The following is a 13,355-nucleotide window of genomic DNA, read 5'->3' on the forward strand; positions in this document are numbered from 1 at the left end:
ACCACACACAGGACCGCTAAACATACCGCACACACACACACACACACACCACACACAGGACTGCTAAACATACCGCTAGCGCTGATGCTAACCCATTACAGCTGATAGCTGCTCTGTGCGCTAGCTGATGCTAACCCATTACAGCTGATGGCCTCTCTGTGCGCTAGCTGATGCTAACCCATTACAGCTGATGGCCGCTCTGTGTGCTAGCGCTGATGCTAACCCATTACAGCTGATAGCTGCTCTGTGCACTAGCTGATGCTAACCCATTACAGCTGATGGCCTCTCTGTGCGCTAGCTGATGCTAACCCATTACAGCTGATGGCCGCTCTGTGCGCTAGCTGATGGCCTCTCTGTGCACTAGCTGATGCTAACCCATTACAGCTGATAGCCTCTCTGTGCGCTAGCTGATGCTAACCCATTACAGCTGATGGCCTCTCTGTACACTAGCTGATGCTAACCCATTACAGTTGATGGCCGCTCTGTGCACTAGCTGATGGCCTCTCTGTACGCTAGCTGATGGTCGCTCTGTGCGCTAGCTGATGCTAACCCATTACAGCTGATGGCCTCTCTGTGCTCTAGCTGATGCTAACCCATTACAGTTGATGGCTGCTCTGTGCGCTAGCTGATGGCCTCTCTGTGCGCTAGCTGATGCTAACCCATTACAGCTGATGGCCGCTCTGTGCGCTAGCTGATGGCCTCTCTGTGAGCTTGTTGATGCTAACCCATTACAGCTGATGGCCGCTCTGTGCGCTTGCTGATGCTAACCCATTACAGTTGATGGCCTCTGTGCGCTAGCTGATGGCCTCTCTGTGCGCTAGCTGATGCTAACCCATTACAGTTGCTGGCCGCTCTGTGCGCTAGCTGATGGCGTCTCTGTGCGCTAGCTGATGCTAACCCATTACAGCTGATGAGAGTGAAGGTGGCAGGGACCAATTACTCATAGATGCACACACACTCAACACAACAAATACGTGCATGCAAACACACACACAGGCCCCTGACAGAAACACACTGTTTCATTCAAGTTCTGATGTTGAGCCTTGCACCTATCGATTCTTGTGTCACACACACAGCCAAAATAATCTTTATCAGGCATCAACTCAATCTGAGCAGCAATCCCACTACATGTACACACACACATACGCACACATATTTACACACACACACACATACGCACATATTTACACACACACACACGTACACAGACACATTCACACATATGCACATATTTACACACACACACTCCTGCTTCACATTCAGATCAGTCCTCTGTCCATGGAGACAGTAGACGCAGTACCCGCTCCACAGGAAATGACTGATGTGGAATCAGATCTGCTCACACTGAATATCAGCTTTATTCACCCTCACCACTGCTGAGCTCACATCATCAAATAGAGTGTGTGTGTGTGTGTGTGTGTGTGTGTGTGTGTGTGTGTGTGTGTGTGAGTTACACAGAAATGCCCAAACTATGTGAATAGGGCCGGGAGCAGTCAGTGTGTGTGTGTGTGTATGTGTGTGTGTGTGTGTGAATTACACAGAAATGCCCAAACTATGTGAATAGGGCCGGGAGGAGTCTGTGTGTGTGTGAGGACAGAAAAAAGCAAAAACATCTGATGCTGATGATGCTGAAATGAGTCACCGGGGTATTCAACAGGAGATAGGGCCCACACACACACACACACGCGCGCACGCAGGCACACACACACACACTAACATGCGCACACACATACACTAACATGCACACACACACACACACACACACGCACGCAAACACACACACGCACACACACACACAGACTACCATGTACACACACACATTCATTGATGCTTATTTGCACCATCAGAACCACAAAAATACCAGCAAACTGGTTCTGACTGTTCATGAAGCTGTCAGACACACACACACACACACACCTCCTCCATAAAGATAGCAGAGCAGCTTCCCATGCTGACAGTGTCTGTCTCACGAGTGGAATGTTTCTCATCTCGACATCATCAAAACATGAACAGTGTGGGAACAAGGGAGGCAGAGAGAGAACGAGAGACAGAGAGAACGAGAGACAGAGGAGAGAAAGAGAGGAGAGAGAGAGAGAGAATGAGAGACAGAGAGAATGAGAGAGGAGAGAGAGAGAGGAGAGAAAGAGAGGAGAGAGAGAGAGACAGAGGAGAGAGAGAGAGGAGAGAGAGAGAATGAGAGAGGAGAGAGAGAGAGAATGAGAGAGGAGAGAGAGAGAATGAGAGAGGAGACAGAGAGAATGAGAGAGGAGAGAGAGAGAGAATGAGAGACAGAGAATGAGAGAGGAGACAGAGAGAATGAGAGAGGAGAGAGAGAGAATGAGAGACATAGAGAATGAGAGAATGAGAGAATGAGAGACGGAGGAGAGAATGAGAGACAGAGGAGAGAGAGAGAGGATAAAGAGAGAATGAGAGACGGAGAGAAAGAGAGAATGAGAGAATGAGAGACAGAGAGGATAAAGAGAGAATGAGAGACATATTAAGACTATATATTAAAATACAGAATAGTAAGATATTAAGACTATGAATTCAGAATAGCAAGATATTAAGACTAGGTATTAAAATATAGAATAGTAAGATATTAAGATTATGTATTAATATTAGGAGGGGCTTATATATAGCGCTCATGATAATATTGTGATTGCTGTTTTAACGATGTACAAATTGACATTATCGAGTATTTAAATTACTTAGGCGGGAAAACACTTGCACATTTCTCCGCCATAAGCTAACACATTACAGTTTTTTACAACTGTTTACACACCTTTTCAAAACTCTGTGTCTATTTTTCAAAACTCCACACACAAAACCCACAATTGCTCACACAAAATGCAAAATGCCTCAAATCTCCAGCAAAATGACACACAACATTCAAAATGCCAAAAACACATCTTTAAATCAAACATTCGCCTCACATTACAAACACTTTTGTCATAATATGACATTTTGGATACATCATGTACACACTGTTGCTCAAAATCTAAAGCTCTTCTGTCTTTCATAGGCTATAGATTGATAGATAGATAGATAGATAGATAGATAGATACTTAATTGATCCCCAGGGAAATTCAAGGTCTCAGCAGCATAAAGACAACACAAACACATTCTTTAACAGCAGAAAGAGTAATTAAAGTATATAATATAAAAACACAACTAAGCAATAAGGACAGTAGAAGATAAAGAATATGCTAAAAATACTCAAATACAAATTATACTAACTAACACTTAATCTAAATCAATTCTAAAAACAGTATCCACATAGTGGTGATTAATCAATCAGAGACGCTTGCAATGACTGAGGCAGTGAGCGAAGTCTCCAGCTGATCAGGCTCTTCTGCTTAACAATAGTGCTGTGGAGTGGGTGACATTGTCCAAGATGTTGATCAGTTTGTCCAAGATGTTGATCAGTTTGTTCAGGGTCCTTTTGTCAGATAGTGAAGTGATGCACTCCAGTTCAGCTCCCATTACAGAGAGCTTTCCTTACCAGCCTGTCAATTCGCCCAGCATCCTTCTTCCTTGTGCTTCCTCCCCAACATACTACTGCATAGAAGAGGACGCTGGCAACAACAGACTGGTAGAACATCCTGAGGAGCTTACTGCACACATTGAAGGACCGCAGCCTCCTCAGGAAGTACAGCCTGCTCTGCCCTTTCTTGTAGAGTGCATCAGTGTTGGCTGACCAGTCCAGTTTATTGTCCAGGTGGAGACCAAGATACTTGTAGGTGCTAACCACCTCCACATTGACCCCATCAATGTGGACTGGTAGCAGAGTGGGCTTAGACCTGCGGAAATCCACCACCATCTCCTTGGTCTTTGAAGACCATTGCACAAAGTCCTCCACCAGGCTCCTGTACTCCTCCTCCTACCCGTTCCTGATACACCCCACAATTGCAGTATCAACAGAAAACTTCTGCATGTGGCATGACTCGGTGTTGTAGCAGAAGTCAGATGTGTACAGGGTGAACAGGACTGGAGAGAGCACAGTTCCCTGTGGCGCCGGGTGCTGCAGATCACAGTGTCAGAGAGACAGTTCTTCAGTCTGACGAACTGTGGTCGCCGTCAGGTAATCTGTAATCCAGGTTACCAGGTGAGCGTCCACACCCATCTGCAAGAGCTTGTCTCCCAATCTGAGGGGCTGGATGGTGTTAAAAGCACTTGAGAAATCAAAGAACATGACTCTCACAGCACTTTTTCACCTGTGTAGAAGATAAGTGATGGCATCGTCCACGCCCACTTTCTCCTGGTATGCAAACTGTAACAGGTCTAGTGCATGGCGTACCTGAGGTCTGAGCATACCTAAGACCAATCGCTCCATTGTCTTCATCACATGTGATGTAAGAGCAACAGGTCTGTAGTCATTAAGCTCACTAGGGTGTGGCTTCTTAGGGACAGGGGTAAGACATGATGTCTTCCACAGTGTTGGAACTTGTCCAAGGCGTAGGCTCAAATTGAAGATGTGCTTCAGTGGCTCCCCCAGTTCAGCAGCACAGGCCTTGAGTAGCCTTGGACACAGTCTGTCAGGCCCCGCTGCTTTATTGCTGCGCAATTTCTTTAGTTGGACTGTCACTTGATCTGTTGTAATGGTGAGGGGGGTTTAAGGGAGGGGAGGGGAGGGGTGCATCTGGGATCTGTGTGTCTGATGGCTGTTAACTGAGGTCGCTTGTCACCTCATTGTTCGGATCGCCATGTGGGGGGAAGGGTGCAAAATCCAGTGATGGTGGGGATACGATAGCCTGTGATGATGGAGGTGAGTGTTGCACTGGTATTGAGGGGGTGTGAGGGTGGGGGCTGGGCGATGGTGGACAGACCACCGCCATTGGAGCTGGAACAGGGCAGTCAAACCTGTTGTAGAAGTGGTTCAACTGGTTCGCCCTGTCCAGGTCCCCCTCCACAGAGCTGCTGTTCTTCTTCAGGCCAGTGATAACCTTCATGCAGTCCCATGTCTCCTTCAAGTTGTTTTCCTGCAGCTTCTGTTCCACCTTCTTTCTGTAATCCTCCTTAGCTTCCTTCAGCCTGGCTTTGAGTTCCCCTTGCACGCGCCTCAGCTCTGCCATGTCCCCCTCTCTGAACGCCATCTTTTTCCTGTTAAGAAGGGTCTTGACATTGCTGGTTATCCAAGGCTTGTTGTTGGGAAAGCAGCGTACAGTTCTGGTGGGAACAACAATGTCCATGCAGAAGTTCAGGTAGTCAGTTGTGCACTGTGTGACCTCCTCTAAGTCCTCTCTATTCTGTAACACACTCCAGAGTACACTCGAAGCAGTCTCTCAGAGCCTCATCCACTTCAGGTGTCCACTTCCTGAAGGTGCGTGTGGCAACTGGTAGCCTCTGTACTTTGGGCTTGTACATTGGCTGGAGATGAATGAGGTTGTGGTCTGACTTTCCCAGTGGGGGGAGGGGGTTTGCACTGTATGCATCCCTCACATTTGCATACATGAGGTCTATTGTCCTGTTTTTCCTTGTAGGGCAGTCGACATACTGGTAAAGATTTGTGAGTGTGGAATCCAGTGTTATGTGATTGAAATTGCCAGAGATCACAAAAAAGGCGTCAGTGTGTTGGGTTTGAAGCCTTGCGATTGTGGAGTGGATGACGTCACACGCTGTATCCGGGAGAGCTCGAACATAACTCGGTGGAACGTAAACACAGACAGCAATTGCGTGCGAGAACTCCCTCGGCATGTAGTACGGACGGAGACTAACCGCTAATAACTCCACATCCTTACAGCATACAGTCTCCTTTACTGTTACATGTCCGGGATTGCACCATCTATAGTAGGCTGCCACAAGTGCCACACACTTCCGGCGCCATAGAAGAGTGAAAGTTATGGTATCTACACAGACAAGTTGAAATATACAGTAAATAATGCAAGCAATATTGAAACCAAAAACAGTGATTTTTCCCAAATAATTTGCTGTTGCGAATACAGCATTTTACAGCCAGCAAGAAAAAAACAAAGCAAAATGCAATGATCACCAGACATGCATGGAGTTTTGAAAAAGCTGATTTTGCCTAAGACGGAAATGACTGACTACTATCAAATTACTTCGCTTATTCCAAAGAAAAGTGTGTGTGTGTGTCTATGTGTGTGTGTGTGTGTGTGTGGGGGGGTTGTGTATGTATTCATAGGTCTATAGACAAATGTATTGAGCTAATGCTAACCTGGGGAGAAACATACATAGAGAAAAAATAAGTTTTACATTAAGTCGACTTTTTTGTAGAACATTACTGTAAGCTAAAGTCCGATTACTGTAATTTTCCTTTCAAAGTATCTGCATTGGTTCTGAACATTTCAACCGGAAATCCTCTAGGAGCAGATATCCTCTAGCAGAGCACTGGTGATGTAGTGTGGCATTTTGATGGGTTGTGTTTGAAAAACGAAATCAACTTCAGCTTCAAACTTTCTCTTGGGAAACTGTTAGGCCTATTCATCTTCTCTAATGTAGCTGGCTAGACCATGTCATTGCCACACACACAAGTGGGGGCAGAATTGGAAATGTGTCAATGTGACAATGCATTAGTTTGGTTAAAAAGTCACAGGTTAGGTTATTTTTGTAATGATGCTATTCATAAATAATGAGCTGTAAAGTGACTCAGACTTTTACCTTTTTTTTTTAAAGGATATCGAGTAATTATCGCTATCGTCAAAATCACAAAAAATACACACACGCACACACACACACACACCCCACACACTACACATGCACACACACCTAATGTAATAGTAAAAACAGACTATAACTGACCATATTTGCATTCAGTCATTTTAAATGCTGTAAATCTATGCAAAATAGAGAAATAATGGCAGAGTCGGGAGTGTTTCTGCACTTGCCCTAGTTCATCAACCGGGGTGGGAAGTATAGGGATATGATGTCATGTGATTGGTTAAAAGACTGTCCCACCTTTCTTGTGAAAGACCAATCAGTGTTTAAACCTATCCTACAATATCAGGAACTTGCCAAAGGGTATATTGCCATATGACCACAGTGTGTAGCATAGCGTTAAGTGTACTATTGGGAACAGTGTGCAGAGGGTTAAGTGTACTATTGGGAACAGTGTGCAGAGGGTTAAGTGTACTATTGGGAACAGTATGCAGCATAGCGTTAAGTGTACTATTGGGAACAGTGTGCAGAGGGTTAAGTGTACTATTGGGAACAGTGTGCAGCATAGCGTTAAGTGCACTATTGGAAACAGTGTGCAGAGGGTTAAGTGTACTATTGGGAACAGTGTGCAGAGGGTTAAGTGTACTATTGGGAACAGTGTGCAGAGGGTTAAGTGTACTATTGGGAGAGGAAATAAAGTGCTCATGCCTAGCTGCAGGTTCTATTATGAGCTGCCATAAAACAAAAGCAAATGAGTCACTTCTATGTGTGTGATATATTGATGAGTCAATGTACATGTAAATACTGATAATTTAACTATTTAACTAAATTGTCTGTCTGTCTGGTTGTCTGTGTGTCTGTCTCTCTGTCTGTGTATCTGTCAGTACTGTAGCTAATGGAGGCTACAGTGTATCATTCCCCTGATTGTCTGTCTGTCTGCAGTGTCCCTGTTTTTTTTTAAATGCCACCCCACACACAATAACACACACACACAAATTGAGGTATGTATCGAACCATGGGTCAAAAAGTGTGATACAAATCGTTCTAGCCCTAGTAAGTGTGATCGAGATGGAGCTGAAATCTCTGTTGAGAGTGATCAGGGATGCCTACACCTGTCAATCAAATGGCCAGGGAGCTCCCTCTCTCTCTGTCACACACACACACACACACACGCACACTCACACACACACACACACACACAAATCAAACTGGCAGAGAGCCCTCTTAAAACACCTGCTTATACACCCTCCCTCAAAGTGGAAGCCAAGATACTTTCTCACACACACACACACACACACACACACACACACAAACACACACAGTCATCACTCAGAGCCAGTCAGTTTATCAGATACTCTAAAGCAAAATGACTGACATGCTACAAGCGATTCCATCATAAAACATGATGGCTTCACCCCAACACACACACAACACAGCAAACAAACTAACAAATAACTCATTCACCTAATACATAATAAACAAATAAATAACTCATTCACTTAATAAATAGCAAACAAATACATAACTCATTCAAATAAAAAAAATAAGTAAGAGGCAGGGCAAGCTGGACACGGGACAGCACGAGATGACCAGGCAAACGGGTTTCACCAGGCAGAGGCGTCTGTCCCAGGATCAGCGCGGAACATCAGCTATGACGACTTTCTGCCCCTCACCAGTGAGACTGTGCATCGCGAGATGCATGAGCATGACTACAAGACCGACCAGTGGTCCCTGGCTCTCTTATATGCACCAATGCCACATTCCCAGCGTCCTCTTTAGAACACCAAAACTATTCACTTTGACACAGTACACTACTCTAAGTCACAATACCTGTTCACCACAGCCGTCAGCTGTGTGCACGTCACTCTCTGATTCAAAACAGCGTGGGGTAGAATATTGAGACTAAATATCAATGAGAATTTGGTTACTGGAAAATTACTCGGTTGCACACGGACGTGGCATGAGTCCTGGGCAAAGTAGTGTAACATCCCTGCAGTGTGTAGTTGTCAAAGCGGTGCGGCCGCTGAATCATTCATACTTCAGCCTCCGCGAGTCTCTGAACGTCCCCGGGGCGCGCGGAAAACCAGCTGTTTTTTTTCTCTCAGTTACTCTGTCAGTCCCAACTAGATACACTATGGAATATCTGCAAAACAACCAGAGGGCCACACAATGTCCAAACTGCGCTAGCCTATTGTAGGCCTACTGTTACTTAGATAGAAAAGTAACATTACAGCCAAGAAAAACAGTCATTCGTCGTTTCTGTTGCATAGTGCATTTCGCCGAAAAACGCACGACTTTTTGCTGAAACTATAGGCTATGTCGAATTGTGTTGTAGGATACTGTATACTTCCCCTCTGTAAACAAAGTAAAAATAGACAGCAATCGCAGGGATCCCGGCTGAACATTATATAACCGGCAGAGCGGAGCTGAATGACATCACGGGCAGGCTAGTCGAGCAATCACTCACAGCACACACGACACGGAGTCCGTGTCCTTCACTCCCGCCCGCCTCAATGAAAAGACCCTACCGTACTTGTGATCGGCTCTGAGCGCATAGTAACCTTTACAACGTATTCTGCCAACATGAATGAGACTTCAGCGAGTCACACACGCTATATTCGGCGATGTGCAGTCGTGTCACCTCCGATACCGAAACACTCTTGGTTTGCATGTTTGTCAAGAATATAATCGTAATGAGGAAAACATACACTTCCGCAATTGCAATTTCTCCATAAGGCTGCAATGTTTCTCGGCTGAGAACAAAATGTTGACTAAGCGAAACTAGGCTACACACGGCCACGTAAGGGGAAGAGCTGTTAAAAGTGCCATAGCGTAGTGGAGTACTATGAAAACCGCGATTACGAGGAAGTAGCCCTTTGCCATGTAGTCAGACGCGATGTAGTGGCGCAGTTAACTAGCGCTCCTGCCCCGAACAAGCCCGTCGAGAGCGCTTCTCGCTCGGTTCCCATTTCCAAGCACCGGCGCTCTGCTTCGCTTCGCACTTTACGTGCAGTTGCGAGGTCAGTTCGAAGTGACAAGTGTATTAACGTGAACGCCAAACAACGCGTAACATGGCGACTGCCAAAATTAAACTTAAAAGACACAAACGACAAACTTAACACATTACAAAGGCTTTTCCCCTATTGATTCCGCTTCGGATCCGTGGCGTCTGCTGGTAGTTCCAGCCATTTTCTCGCTGTGAGTGGTTCGGGTGGGGAAAAGTGAGCGAGTGTAACAATGACAGGCCGGGCGTTAGCGTGACTTACTGTGCGGTGTGCGGGGCTTCGGAGTCTGCGCCTCTCCTGTGTGCTGCCGTGCCGGGGCTCCCTGACCCTCGCGTGCCGCTGTCGATGGAAGAGTCCCCTCTACTAGCCGAACGATGTCTGCAGCAGCCGAGCTAATGGCTCTATCGCTCTCCGCCCCCTCCCCCTCCTCCCCTACTCTCTCGCTTGTGTGTGTGTGTGTGAGAGAGAGAGAGTTTGTGTGCGTGTGTGTGTAACCCAAATATGGAGCAGTTGGCCGACCCAGCTATTATAGTTGAAGGTTTGTACTTTATGCAAAAGAGGAATGAAACCAAGCCACAGGCGCGCGCCCAGAGGTCTAGATTACGTAAACAAACAGATTAGAAGCGAGTGCACATGTAAATGCGCGCGAGAGGAGGCTACTATTTCACTTTTCCCACGTTATGTTCCCTTACCGGGGCCTCTCAGTCACGCGAGACATCGTCTCCATTTACGCGGAATCATGTCATGTTGGTTGTGGGCCTTCTGTTATTACAACCTTATCTAACCCCAGGTGAAAACAAATGGCATATAGGCTGCATGACAGACGCATGGCCCAGAGCAGCTGGGCGAGCGGGCGCGCTGAGGACTTAACGGCTATGAGGACTCCCTCTTCTGTCCTAGAACATCACATTTGCAGATCAAATTAAATGGCCATTTGGAGAATCTTATAGTTGAGGCTGCATATGTGAGGCTGCTGCTTAATCATGGTCATGTTTGTTTACTCGGTCACACTGAGTAGCAAAACAGCCACGGAAGATACCGAAGCATATTGGACCCGAATGTCTTCCCAACACACCTATTTATTACGCGCGCGCGCTGTGCACCCAACCAGATGCATGCAATGAGTGAAGTTGTATGATACGAGTGTGTGCATGTGTGTGAGTGTTGTAGGATAAGAGTGTGTGCATGTATGTGAGTAGGATACGAGTGTGTGCATGTGTGTGAGTGGGAGAAAGAGAGAGAGGTCAACTTTACAGCAGCAGACAGACCAGGGGCTTTCCAGCAGTGTTTCCGTGCGCGTTCCCATGGAGATCATTCTAAAGCACAGTCTGCTCTTGCTCTTGCTCCACCCTGTCGCGCGGCTCCATTCCTGCCGACTGAGGTAACATCTCCGCAGGCCTGCAGCTTCGCCTCCATCCTGTCCTTTGGAGAACAGACAGAGAGCTCGAGCGGACCTCCGCACGCCGAGGCCCCAGCGGTCAGAGACAGAACACAGCACCGCTACCAGGCTACTACACACAGCACATCACACACACACACACACACACACACACACACACCACAGCCCATCGCTACACACACACACACACACACACACACACACACACAGCCCATCACACACACACACACCCACACACACCCACACACACACACACAGCCCATCAGCACACACACACACACACACACACACAGCCCATCGCTACACACACACACCCACACACACCCACACACACACACACAGCCCATCACACACACACACACACACACACACACACACAGCCTACTCACACACACACACACACACAGCCATCACACACACACACACACACACACCCACACACACACACACACACACAGCCCATCACACACACACACACACACACACACACACACACACACAGCCCATCACACACATACACACACACACAGCCCATCGCTACACACACACACACACACAGCCCATCGCCACACACACACACACACACACACACACACACCCCATCGCTACATACACACACACACACACACACAGCCCATCGCTACACACACACACAGCCCATCGCTACACACACACACAGCCCATCGCTACACACACACACACAGCCCATCGCTACACACACACACACACACACAGCCCATCGCTACACACACACACACACACACAGCCCATCGCTACACACACACACACACACACACGCACACACGCACACACACACACACAGCCCACCGCTACACACACACACACACACACACACACACACACAGCCCATCGCTACACACACACACACACACACACACACACACACAGCCCATCGCTACACACACACACACACACACAGCCCATCGCTACACACACACACACCCATCGCTACACACACACACACACACACACACACACAGCCCACCGCTACACACACACACACACACACACACAGCCCAGGCATCGCTACACACACACACACACACACACACACACACAGCCCCAATCACACACACACACACACATCAAAGACACACACACAGCCCATTATTACATAGAGTGCTGATTCCGTAAATTTGTCCGAACCCGCCCGCCTGGACAGAGCTAAGGTCCGGAACCCGACCAACCCGACAGGGTATTTTCATTTTTTTATGTACCTAACCCGACCGGTCCCGACGCGAGATGATGATGCCTCAGTTATTTACGTTAGTGATCAAACGCTCACGCTTTGTGGATAGCCTGTCTTTTTAGCCCATTAAACGGAACACACAAACAAATTGTCTTACAGAATCAGATGATGTGCACGCACGCAGGTCACACACAGCATTATTAACACAAGAGGCCCAAGCAAGCATAGCCTATTGAAATAGAATTTTGTCTTACCATTGACTAAAAGTCTTAAAATGAACTGCAATGAGTCTTTGAAACTTCAGTGCCTCTGTCACTGATATGCAGCATCGACGTTAATTGGGGCAACTCGAGGAAATCCTCATCCAGTTGAACGAGACGACCTTATAGCCCTACCGGTAGCCTATGTCTTACCACAGTATGCAACGCAAATCATCTTAAAATCTCCTGATAGGCTAACAACTTTTTTAACGTCACCCAAGACTGTGCTTATGTGCATATGTGTGAAATGTGCATAACCATTTGAGTTTATGTATCGCGACAACGCCAGGTGCATTTCTGTATGGCATGTCTGAAATGCTATCACGATAAACAAATCTGCACACAGGAAGAAAGCTATTAGGTCTTTTTACATTTTTACTTTATTCTCAAAACTTAACGCTTTTGCATCATATAAAGCAGACCTGTTGATACCCAACATAATAAGGAATTTTAAATGTAAAGCTTCCAATGCATATCGCCCCCATGTGTTCAAAACCAACCGAACCCGAATACAATTTCTAAATATTTGTCCTAACCCGACTCGATCTGCCGGGACCCGTGTAGGCTCGGTCGGTAGCCACACTCTAATCACACACACACACACACACACACACAGCCCATCACACACACACACACACACACACACACACAGCCCATCGCTACACACACACACACACACACACACACACACACACACACACACACACACAGCCCATCGCTACACACACACACACACACACACACACACACACACACAGCCCATCGCTACACACACACACACAGACAAAGTTAATGACATGAACAATGTTGATAGAGTAGCTTATGTCTCAGTCTGAAAATCCTAGTACATCCGCACAGGTGAGGTC

General features: G+C 46.8%; 1 long non-coding RNA gene across 1 annotated transcript in view; it reads right to left on the bottom strand.

Annotated features, from left to right (window-relative positions):
* LOC125285063 overlaps positions 1 to 10,064 on the bottom strand; it is a 131,126-nt gene extending 121,062 nt beyond the window's left edge. The window contains exon 1 of the long non-coding RNA XR_007191977.1: positions 9,882 to 10,064. This is a non-coding gene — a long non-coding RNA (uncharacterized LOC125285063). The remainder of the gene's footprint in view (positions 1 to 9,881) is intronic.
* Positions 10,065 to 13,355: the final 3,291 nt, after the last annotated feature.

This window comes from Alosa alosa, chromosome 20 (genome assembly GCF_017589495.1).
Source record: "Alosa alosa isolate M-15738 ecotype Scorff River chromosome 20, AALO_Geno_1.1, whole genome shotgun sequence".
NCBI classification, from domain to species: Eukaryota; Metazoa; Chordata; class Actinopteri; order Clupeiformes; family Clupeidae; genus Alosa; species Alosa alosa.